This window comes from Peromyscus eremicus, chromosome 10 (genome assembly GCF_949786415.1).
Source record: "Peromyscus eremicus chromosome 10, PerEre_H2_v1, whole genome shotgun sequence".
Lineage (NCBI taxonomy): Eukaryota > Metazoa > Chordata > Mammalia > Rodentia > Cricetidae > Peromyscus > Peromyscus eremicus.
This window is the reverse complement of record NC_081426.1, coordinates 29,991,085-30,002,121: the sequence shown is the minus strand read 5'-3', so window position 1 is coordinate 30,002,121 and position 11,037 is coordinate 29,991,085.

Below are 11,037 nucleotides of genomic sequence, written 5' to 3'. Positions count from 1 at the left end.
AGGTGAGGGTCTCTTGGATGATAAACATCCATATGGAAGAAGTACCCCAGATAGGTGTAGATAAGAAGAAGTAGAGGAGAAAGCAAGTTTAGATATAGAAGATTTTTGGATCACTTGTTTGTGCAGTGGCAGAAGTCGTCATCATTGAAAATCGAGCATGCCAGTTTTGCGTTTGAACTGCACTGAGGCCAGAGTGAGGCTTTAATAAAATTAGAGCCTGTGAGGAAGAGGGGATGGGTTGAAAAATGAACTCCACTGGAGGGGGTTTCTATAAGCTCCAAATGGGAGCTGAGAGACAGAAGAGACGAGGTTGCAGAGGGCTAAGCAGAAAGCTCCTAGGGGAAGATGGCCAGAAAACAGAGAGGGTTCCAACAGAGCGAGAGGAGCAAGTATCTTAATAAACAGAGAGTTTCCCACACGGTGAGGCCGCGGAGGGTGCAGACGGCTCCAGGAGCCAGAGAGAGGACATTTATCAAGTAGGCAAGGAGAGACGGATGCTGAGAACAGGTGGAGGGAAGAAGCAAGCTGAAGAATTTGGAACCAAATATGATCGGTGGTAGAAGCCAGCAGAACAAATGGTCTGCACACATCTTAAGAGTCAAATCAGCAACTTGAGTCATTTTGAAATGTTAAGACATGGGCACTATGGGGTGAAGGGGAACTACTGCTGAGTTGGTAAGTCAGAGATCCTGAACCAAGCAGTAGGTTCCATTGATTTGTGTTATTTTTAACTGGGAGAATGGGGGTATTAAAGAGAAAAGTGGGGAGCAGAAGGTTCTTTAAGAGGTCAGAGATGAGAGGCTTTGGAGAGAAAGCGGGTATTGAGCCTGGGTTATATATTTGGTGGGTTTTGTAGCTGAATGATGAGAGGAAGGTGATGTTTGACTATAGAGGGGTTTTTAGGTGTCCCATACCCAGGGATCTCCCTGAGAGGCCGGTAAGGGAAAAGGTGTGTCAGATCGTGTGGTTTGGAGGAGAAGGAGGAAGGGGATGGCTGTTGAGTCTGGGGCCAAGTGGAAGGGGGAACAAAAGAAATAGAGGCTTCCACTTGGCCAGGAGGTCCTTTCCCAGCAAGAGGATGGGACAGGTTGGCATCATTAGGAAGGAATGGGTGAGGGAAATACCCCTAAAGATACAGCTAAGTGCTGGAGTTAGGTGAACCTGGTGAGGCTGTCCTCCTACTCTGACAACAGAAGAAAGAGAAGGGGAAGTGGGTCCCCAGAACTCTGTCAGGACCAAAGAAGTGGGTCCAGTGTCCAGAAGGAAGGAGATGGATCGCCCCGATACTGTGATAACTACCTGAGGTTCACTGTGTGAGATGGTAGTGGCTGGGCCAAGGGAACCCAGGCCCCTCAGTGATCCATAGCCAGACCAAGGAGGTCGGATGAAGGGCAATCTGGGCTTCAGGTCCTCATGCTGTGAGTAACATGGGGATAATCAACACCCCGATGCCCTTCTTGATGGCACCATGGACATGGTCTGGGTGGTTTATGAGGGTTCAGGCCCAGGCCCAGTGACCCTCCTGACCACATTTGAAAGGAGGACATAGAGGTTTTCAGGCTTTAGGAGACTAGGGAGCCTGGGCTTTTGCTTTGGCTGGCTGAGAAGCCTTAGCCACCATCAGGCATTTTTGGTTTGGGGCTTTTTCATCTCTCCATGGTACACCTTGAAGGCCACAGTTAATACTTCTGCCTGTGTAATCAGGGGTTCTCTCTCTAGCTGTTTAAGTTTGGTCCTAATATCAGGAAACTCTGGGAGAAGAAGGAGTCATAAGGAGGTGCTTCCCATCTGGGGTCTCAGGATCCAGATTGGTATATTTTAAGAGGGTCTTTGGAAGGTGGTCTAGGAATTGAGATGGGTTTTCATGCCTTTCCTGGATGACTCCCTTGGATTTTTTTCATAATCTACCACCTTAAGGGCGGCCTTGCAGAGACCAGCGAGGTGGTAAGTTAAAAATTGGTTCCTAGCTAGGATGTCTCCTGGGGTACTGTAATCCCATTCAGGGTCCTGGTTGGGGACTGCCCTAACCCTAACTGGGTGGGTGTCATCAGTTTGGTGGATTTCATCTGCATGGGCCATAGCTGAGTCCCAGACTCACCTGCATTCCTCTGGGAGATTGTCGGCGAGAATTATACAAACATCATGGAAGGTGAGATTGTAAGATTGGGTAATATATTGAATACCTGATTGGTTAACACAGAGCAGGGCCTTACACAGGCTAGTCTGAGTACTCTACTTCAATGCCACATCCTCAGCCCTGACTGGGAGGGTAGCCTATCACTGAGGAGGGAGAAAGAGAAACCAGAGAGGTTGGAGAGGAAGAAAGGGACTGTGAGTTGAGGCTGATAAGGGGGAGGCTTGTTAGTGTGATCGAAAACAGTGGAGGAATCATCTGGTTTGGGCTTCACAGCTAGGAGGAGTTGTTTCCTCCCTGGTTGGTTTATCCCCAAATGTCATCACACCACATGGATCCTTTAAGAATCCCTAAGAATAGATTTTTTAAGTATCAATCCCAGTCTTACAGATTTTTCAGATTTGTAACCTTACCCAATATGCTTACAGATCTTGAGGTAAGATTTATACCTTAGCCAAAGTTTTAGAGAGTTACAACAAAACCAAGCAGGGACAGGATCCATCCTTCAAAAGCATGCCTCAGTGACTTGTTTCTTTAACTGGGCCCTACCTCCTAATGTTTCCCTCACCTCCTAATGTTTCCCTCACCTCCCATAACGCTGTCAAATTATGACATCATCAGTGGATCCTTCAGAAGGGAAAGCACTGGAGAGTCAGTCGCTTGGCCACACCCCTCTGAACTCTGCTGTATCAGGGACCTAGCCTACAACACGGCAGCTTCCAAGGATACAGCTCACATTGAGCAGTAATCCCATGCCTCTACATGTCCCCAAAGGCTAGCACTGCTGCCCTCAATGACAAAGGTCAGGACATTGAGCAGAGCCCCCTGCAGCATACCAGGGTCCACTCCAGTGTCGTCACACTACACAGATTCTATGGAACAGAGATGCCTTTAAAGCCCTCTGGAAATGACATTGTGCATTTAATAGGTCTAGAAAGGAGAGGCGCCTTTTGGCTTCTCATTTCTTATGATGGTTTTTAACGAGTTTGAACTCCAACAATAACAGTATGAAAAACACATCTTCCCCTGGCTAAACACTCCATCGGGTCATATCCAATTCCAGCATTATTCTGTAGCCGTCTACACCTCTTGCCCACTACAGATCTGGCTCCAACCCTCTACCCTCTGTTTACCACTAAACACCCCATCCATGGTTATAAGGGGCAGCACAGGCAGCTCTATGCATGACTAGAGACTACATACAACCCCTGCCCTGCTACAAGAGTCAACCAGGAAGAGAAGAAGGTATAGTCAAAGCAGTCACACACACACACACACACACACACACACACACACACGGGAAATGATGACAGCTCAGGTCTCCCATGAGGGGGGAGTATGTATTCCTTGCACATTCCATGATGAGACCATAGTGTACCTAAGGCATAGTACCAAAGTGGTCCACCTTTCTCTCCAGCATCTGGACCCACTCACATCACTCCTCTACTAATTATTTGTTCATTCCTTTGTGCATTCATTCACTTAATCATTTATTTACCCACACATTCACTCACTCATCACCTAGCTACCCACCCACAAATCTTTCATCAATCCATTCACCCATCAACCAATGTGTCTACTCATCTACCTATCCATTCACCCATCCATCCAGTCATGGACCATTGACTCATTTGCCTATCCCAACCACGCACACATCCACTCACCTTCCTACTCTTATCTGTCCATCTGTTCACCCTCCCATCCAGATGCTCCTTATTTACATGCACTGCCCATGTGTGCAGCCTTTTGCTGGAGACAGATGATTAACACCCTCACTTCAATGGACTTCTACCCAGTGAGATCAATCCCAAAGCAACCAGAAGATGGGCTCCTGTGTTCCATGTTGTTGGAGGGGGTATGTCAACAATTCCTTTTAGCTATTGGGTCACAGGAAAGTGATGGGCTGCCATGGCTCTGATGCCAGGTGGATGTTCAGTCCTCCTTATACCCTTGCAACCATGTCCACCCAAGGAGACATGTATGAAAAGCTCAGCTCCATGGTGGGCATGGGGGAAGCTGAGGGCAGAGCTATGTGTACTAGACAAGAAGAAAAATAGCACAAGGCAGGGCCACTCATCTCCCTCTACTTTGGGTCTCCATCAGATCCAAAGATAGACCCTCCCTGTCCTAGGACCATTGGCTGCTGACTTCTTCCCCAGATTGTAGCCTGGAAGCCAAACTGCCCAAGGATGTGGAAAGAATGGGCATTCCTCTGGCTCAAGTTCAGTTCAGTGGGCCATAGGTCTTCCCTGTGTCCCAGATTGTGTTTGGGATGTTGGCACACATTGTCTCAATCAGTCCTTACTAGTCAGTGGGGTGGCACTTGGTAGTTTTAACATAGAAGAAGTGAAGTGCAGAAAGGTCAGCGTGACCGTAGCAAGGTATCAAGCTTGGATTTGGACCTGGGCCTGCCCAGGGCACGAGCCCACTCCTCCTGCAGGTACACCTCTCCCAGGGGCTGAAAGGAGGGGTGCCTACCTGGACAGTACCCCCTCCTCAGAGGCTGACAGCATAGAGAAATCCTCCTAAAAGTTTAAAAACCTTGTTCTGGATCAACAAATTTTCAAATTTTGAATAAACATTAGGGCTTTTGCATAAACATTAGGGCCTTTTGCAAACTGAATTAAAAGTTCTGCAGAGCTGAAGTGACCAACAGATTATTAGGTGGTGAGCGGGGCTCATTCTGGGATTTTGTTTTCATGCCCTGAAGCACCCAGCCTTGTAAGTCTATCCATGGTCTCCTCCCACAAAGCAAACAGCACACTGGTCCCTGCTTGACTGTATTAAAACACTCTTGTGAACCCCATCAAAAGGACAAGCGGACTCCACTCCAAGCCCAGCACCAGTGGCTCAGCACCAAGCCACCCAGGAAGGAGTGCCGCCCTCAGTGTCATGAGCCTAAGCATAAGCACGGGGGCCATCTCATGCTTTGACTTCCCTTCATGCATGCATGCCTTTCCTGCTGATCCTCCCTTGACCACTGTACTGGAAACTTCTCTGAGCATCACATGGCAAACTGAGTCACTTTCCCGGCAGCTGCTAGGATGAGGGCGAGGGGCGGTGGAGGAGGTGGTGATATAGAAGCTTCCTTGAGTCAGTCCCTGCACTTGCCTGGGAACAGGGCAGCTGAGCATTCCTGGGAAGCCACGGGGGACTCTGGATGGGTTCTTCCCTGGGGCCACCCTGACCTCTTGGATTTAAGATCTAAGCCCTGAGCCTGAAGGAAATGCCCTGATGTAAGTTTCAGTGACAACAAGTGGCTGAAAAGTAGGATCAGGACAAAGCAGATACTGCTCCAGGGTCACTCGGCAGCTGGAGTAACTGAGAGTAAGGATACTTCTGTCCCAAAGGAACAGAGGCACCTCTGTGGGTGCCTGTGCTGGGCTCACCTGCTGGGAGCAGCTAGGATGCTGGTAGCTAGAAGGCAGCTGCAGAGGAACAGAGTCCAGTGAGACACAACACTCACAAGCAGGCAGAGAAGTTTTGCCACTCACTGAAGGCAGCAAGTGTAACAGAAGGCAGGGCCCAAGGGCACTGGTAGCCAAGGCTCAGTAAGGCAGCCAGGGGAGATGGGTCCTCTCCCAGACATGACCACCTTGCATTACACAGGGGCTCTGAGGATGCTCTGCTCTGGCACCATGTAGCTCACGGAGTTTAAGAGTTGCAGAATATTATCTGGGCGGAAGGGCTGCACTACCTGGGCACTCCAGATGTCTCCTCTTAGAACACCGTATGCTCTCCACCTTCCACCTGAGACCTGCAGGCAGAGGGGGACAGCCAGGTCAGTGAGGCCCCCAGGACCTAGTGCTCACAGCCTCAGCCTGCAGCTGTCCAACCCCTTTGCTCTGCAACACTCGCGGGCTAGTTTCGGTCTTTGCTCTGTGACATCCCACAGGCTGGCTCAAGAATCGGGTCCATAGAGGTGGTACGCCGAGACAAGGGGCTGCTCAGAGGCGACGAGGCCACTCCCCCGGCCCAGCATTGGAGTCAGTCTCTACAGCTTACCCTTAGCTCTGAGACAGTGACCAGAGTCCCTTGAAATTGTTAACTTATTTCTCACAGTGTTGTTGAGGACCGGCCCCCCACCATTATTTCAAGGAACTCTTGAAAAATGAGGGATAAGAGACTTAGTCAGAAATAGGAGAGAAACAGAGAGAAAACACGGGATAGGCTTAGGTGGCCCTGGATCCTTATCCACTAGCCCAGAACTTTATTCCAAAGGTCTATTTGTAACAATGCCAAGGGGTGGAGCAAAAGACCTCCCCCTTGCTAGTTACAGTTACCTGGTACCCAGGCCCGTGGTCCACTCAACCTCTTATGCAATCCTGCTGGGTACAGCCACTAGGAAACTGAGTGGGCTCCAACACAGTGTCACCCAAACCCACCAAATGGTGAGGCTGGTAGAGGTTTTCCACCACTAGATACTGAAGTTAGTCTATGCACATGCCCCTAGCAAAGGTCAAAGGGCATTCCAATGTCACATGATGACACTGAAATTCCTGAGCACAACACAGAGAAATAGGAAGTTGGAATCCTTGGAAAAATCAGTCATAGGGCTGGAGACATGGCTCAGCAGTTAAAAGCACTGGCTACTCCTTGTAAAGGACCTGGGTTTGATTCCCAGTACCAACATGGCAGCTAATTGTCTGCAATTCTGGTTCCAGGGCATCTGACACCCTCTTTTGACTTCTGTGGGTACCAGGTAGGGATGTGGTACATAGACATGCATGCAGGCAAAACTCCCATATACACAAAACAAAATAAAAATAAGTAAGCTAGCCTGAAGAAACAGCCCGGGATGGAAAGACAACCTTCTTATAAAGACATACTTTCTCCTGGCGTTGGCCTGTCAGGTAAGCAGAACCTCCAAATGAATCCCAAAGAAGCCTTTGGATCTGTGGGCTGGAGAAGTCAAGTTCAATTACCCAAGGGATTTCTGAAAAAGGTAAGAGATGAGCCTTTCCTTGCCACACTGAAAACAGAAAGTTGAGGACCAGAATACTGGAAGCAAGAGATGCTAAGAGGCAGGCGGATCTCCGAGGTCCAGGCCAGCCTAGTCTACACAGAGAAATTCTGTCTCCAAAAACAAAAACAAACAAACAAACAACAAAAGGGGGGGTGGGCAGCTAATGTGAATGGAACTGCTGTGGGATAGTCTGTATGTCAAGTGTGTTGCTGATTGGTCAATAAATAAATCACTGATTGGCCAGTGGCCAGGCAGGAAGTATAGGCGGGACAAGGAGTAGAATAAAGCTGGGAAGTGGAAGGCTGAGTCAGAGAGACACTGCCAGCCACCATGATGACAAACAGCATGTGAAGATGCCGGTAAGCCACGAGACACGTGGCAAAGTATAGATTAAAAGAAATGGATTAATTTAAGCTGTAAGAACAGTCAGCAAGAAGCCTGCCACGACCATACAGTTTGTAACCAATGTAAGTCTCTGTGTTTACTTGGTCGGGTCTGAGCGGCTGTGGGACTGGCAGGTGAGAGAAATTTGTCCTGACTGTGGGCCAGGCAGGAAAACTCTAGCTACATGGGACAATACAACACAGAGGCACAGGAACACGAGAGGGAGTCTCACCTTCAATGACTCGAGAATTCAGGCCTGTGCACGATTCAACAAGCTGGCCAGCTCAGTCTATCTGATCCCTACCACTCCCCTGTCAATAAATCCTGAAATGTACCCAAAGACAAATTCATGAAAATGAAAATGATCCTGGCCTGAGATTAATTCCGATGTGTGACTTCCAAGGCTGGAGCACACACGCTTCCTGGGCTTTCAGGGTAGAAATAGTTCTTGCTTTAAAGCTTAAGCTACTTGAAGTCAACTGAGAAAGCTAACACATTGCAAGGCAAATGATGAATGAAGGAAAAGAATTTACAAAGAACTATCTAAGGTTTTCTAATTTCCATATGTAAAAATGCTTTACAGATAGCCTGGTGTGGTGGTTCACACCTTGAATCCCAGCATTTGGGCAGAGGAGGGCAGATCTCTGTGAGTTTGAAGCTAGCCTGTTCTATAAAGCAAGTTCCAGGGTAGGCTGGGCTATGGAGACAGACCCTGTCTGAAAACAAACCAAACTAAGAAACAGACAATTTACAGATACAACACTTGAGTTTGACTGCTCCCTTAGACAAAGAACGAAACTGGGAGCTAAGGGGATTGATTGCTCGCTCAGTGGGAAAAGGGCTGGTCACAGAATCATGGAGATGTGGGTCAGAGCCCCAGAGCCCACATCCAGCTGTGCGTGGTCATGTGTATCTACAGTCAGAGCTTCTACAGCAAGGTGGCAAGGAGAGCTTCTACAGCAGGGTGGCAAGGAGGGACTCACATTCACGTGCTGTGCACAGTGGCTCTAACAGGGTGGGAAGCCAGGACTGACCCTAGAGGTCATCCTCTGACCTCTACACATATACCTATACTCACACACACAAAATGCACACGCACCTAAATATTTTTAAAATAATCTAAGGACAGGTGCCACCACAGGGCAGCAAGAACAAATGAGGGTGCGTTGTGAGGTGAGAGGACACACAGGAGACCCACTGAGGCAGTATCAAGGGCAGATGGGAAGGTATGCCGGCTGCTGAGAAATGCTTCCACCCTGAGGACATGAAGAACCTGCCTTCCTGGGGAAGCCGATGGGGAGGAGGCTGACCGAGTGCATCTCTTGTCAGTCTCTGACTTGTGAGCTCTCACTGATGTGCTGGTGTTTGTGCTTACACAATGCAAGCAACGAGGTTACTTGTTACGTTGAGACTGGCCGCTGCTCATCCCGTCTCTACTCTTCTATGGCAACTTGGTATCCAAAGTCCTACAGCAGAGGGTACAGAGTGAGTCCCAGCAAGCCCCTTCTAAGAGCTAGCCAGAGCTAGCCACATGCAAGGACATAACAGGTGTGTCTGTGTCAGGCATAGTGAGATCAGAGTGCAAGCTTCCAGCTTCAGGTCTCTCAGGAAGAGGTTGATAACCTTGGAGGTCCATGTGGCTTGGTGGAGGAAACAGCCACACCATCCTTACAAGTGGGGAAAGATACCACCCCTACACACACACACACACACACACACACACACACACATACACACACACACACAGAGCATCCAATAGGATGCATGCTAACATGACACCTGGTGATGCAAAGCCAGGCGATGATGGAGATCCCTGGGAGAGGCGAGAGGACCACACAACACAGGTCACTCCCACTGCTCCAGCTTCTCCTGGGTGGAGGGAACTTGACAGGAGCCAACAGACACAGACCAGGCTCTGTGCCTTGTGACCAAAGTAAATGAGTAAGGTGTGAGGTCGCCGGGAACGTGTTTTCTTCTTCGAACTCGGCTGTTGCCCCACAGCACCCAGACACAAGAGGAGAAAGCAGGGCTTCGATTTCAACACTTTATTGCAATTATTCAAGTTTTTACTGCTGTTTATAAACGTTTCATTTTTAAGGGACCTTTACAAGTCTGTCTTAATAATGTGGCTCCTGCCCACGGGCCTGTTTCACATGCCACCAGCCTCACCCTCAGAACAGGAGTGGAGCACATGCACCCTAGCAGTGACTAAGGATACAGGCTTCATCCTTGCAAGGCATGTGATGCCTGCAAGCTAAGAGGACATCCACCAAAGTCTGGGTGTCTAGAGAGCCAGTCTCTGCCCCAGGGACAAAGACATACCCAATGGATGGATATGAAAACACACACACACATTTTTAAAAAAATCCATCAAGTCCACTTTGTGCCCGCACATAAGCTCTCGGGTGTGTGAAGATGCAATAGAGCATGGTCAACCCACCAGTGGCCACTCTTAAAAGAAAACTGACCCTTCCTCCCCCAGAAGTTATCACTGCTGAAACATTTTCCATCACTTCAACTCTGTGGGCATCGGAGCCACCAATGGAAGCTCTGCAGTCAGACTGCTTCACCCCGGGAACCACGTGACTTATCTTAAGGCCACACCCTACCGACCTTAGCCACTTCTGTGACATGCTGGTCAGCCTCCAATCAGACAGGATAGTAAACCAAGCTCCCCCCCCACACACACACACAAAAACCAAGTCACCCACACAGGTGACTGAGGGGACCACTATGCGGCAGGAGGGGTAAGCACAAACCCCAAGAGCTGGAAGGACCCAAGGAGACCTAAGACTTAGTCCTCCCTGTTGGGAAAAGCCACAGATCCAGGTGGAGGGGATCATCTGGGAACACATGGTTCCCATGTTCCACAGGGACTCCAGTTGGCGGTCCCCAGAGCCCACCCATGCCACTGGGCTGGAGTGGAACTCTGGGAGGGGGCTGAGGGGGGCTGAGCCAGGGCGGGGGTGGGGGGTGACCAAGAGCAAGGTGCTGAAGAAAGAGGCTTGGGCTCAGCAAGCACCTGGGGCTCAGAACAGCCCATCAGAGAGGCTAAGAGGGCAGGATCCTTCCCACAGCGGGAAGGGACGGCAGCACGGCCCCCACAGCTCTCAGAAGCACTAGGGTCTGGCGGTGGCCACGTTGCAGGGTCGTGCCATGTGTGAATTTGCTGAGGGACGCTTGGTGGGGACAGATGGCACCGGGCATTGCCCCTGTTTTAGAAATAAAAGGACTGAAATCACTGCCACCCAGTCACTGACACAGTGGGGATGTCATGGTGAGCAGGCTAGATGTCCCCACCACCACACCCTTCCTCGGTGGGGGTCCTTCCTCTGTGGGATCCCTTCCTCTGTGGGAGCACTTCCTCGGTGGAAACTTCTGGTACCACCAAAATAAGTAATAAAGCATTTTTCCCATAAAAATCTTCAAATGTGCCCGTGGGGGGGGGAAAAAAAAGATTAAAAAAAAAAAAAGAAAAAAAATCTTCAAATGATGTCATTCTCATGCTCCATGGTACAGAGCCATAAGTGACAAGTAAACAGAGGTATGGCCA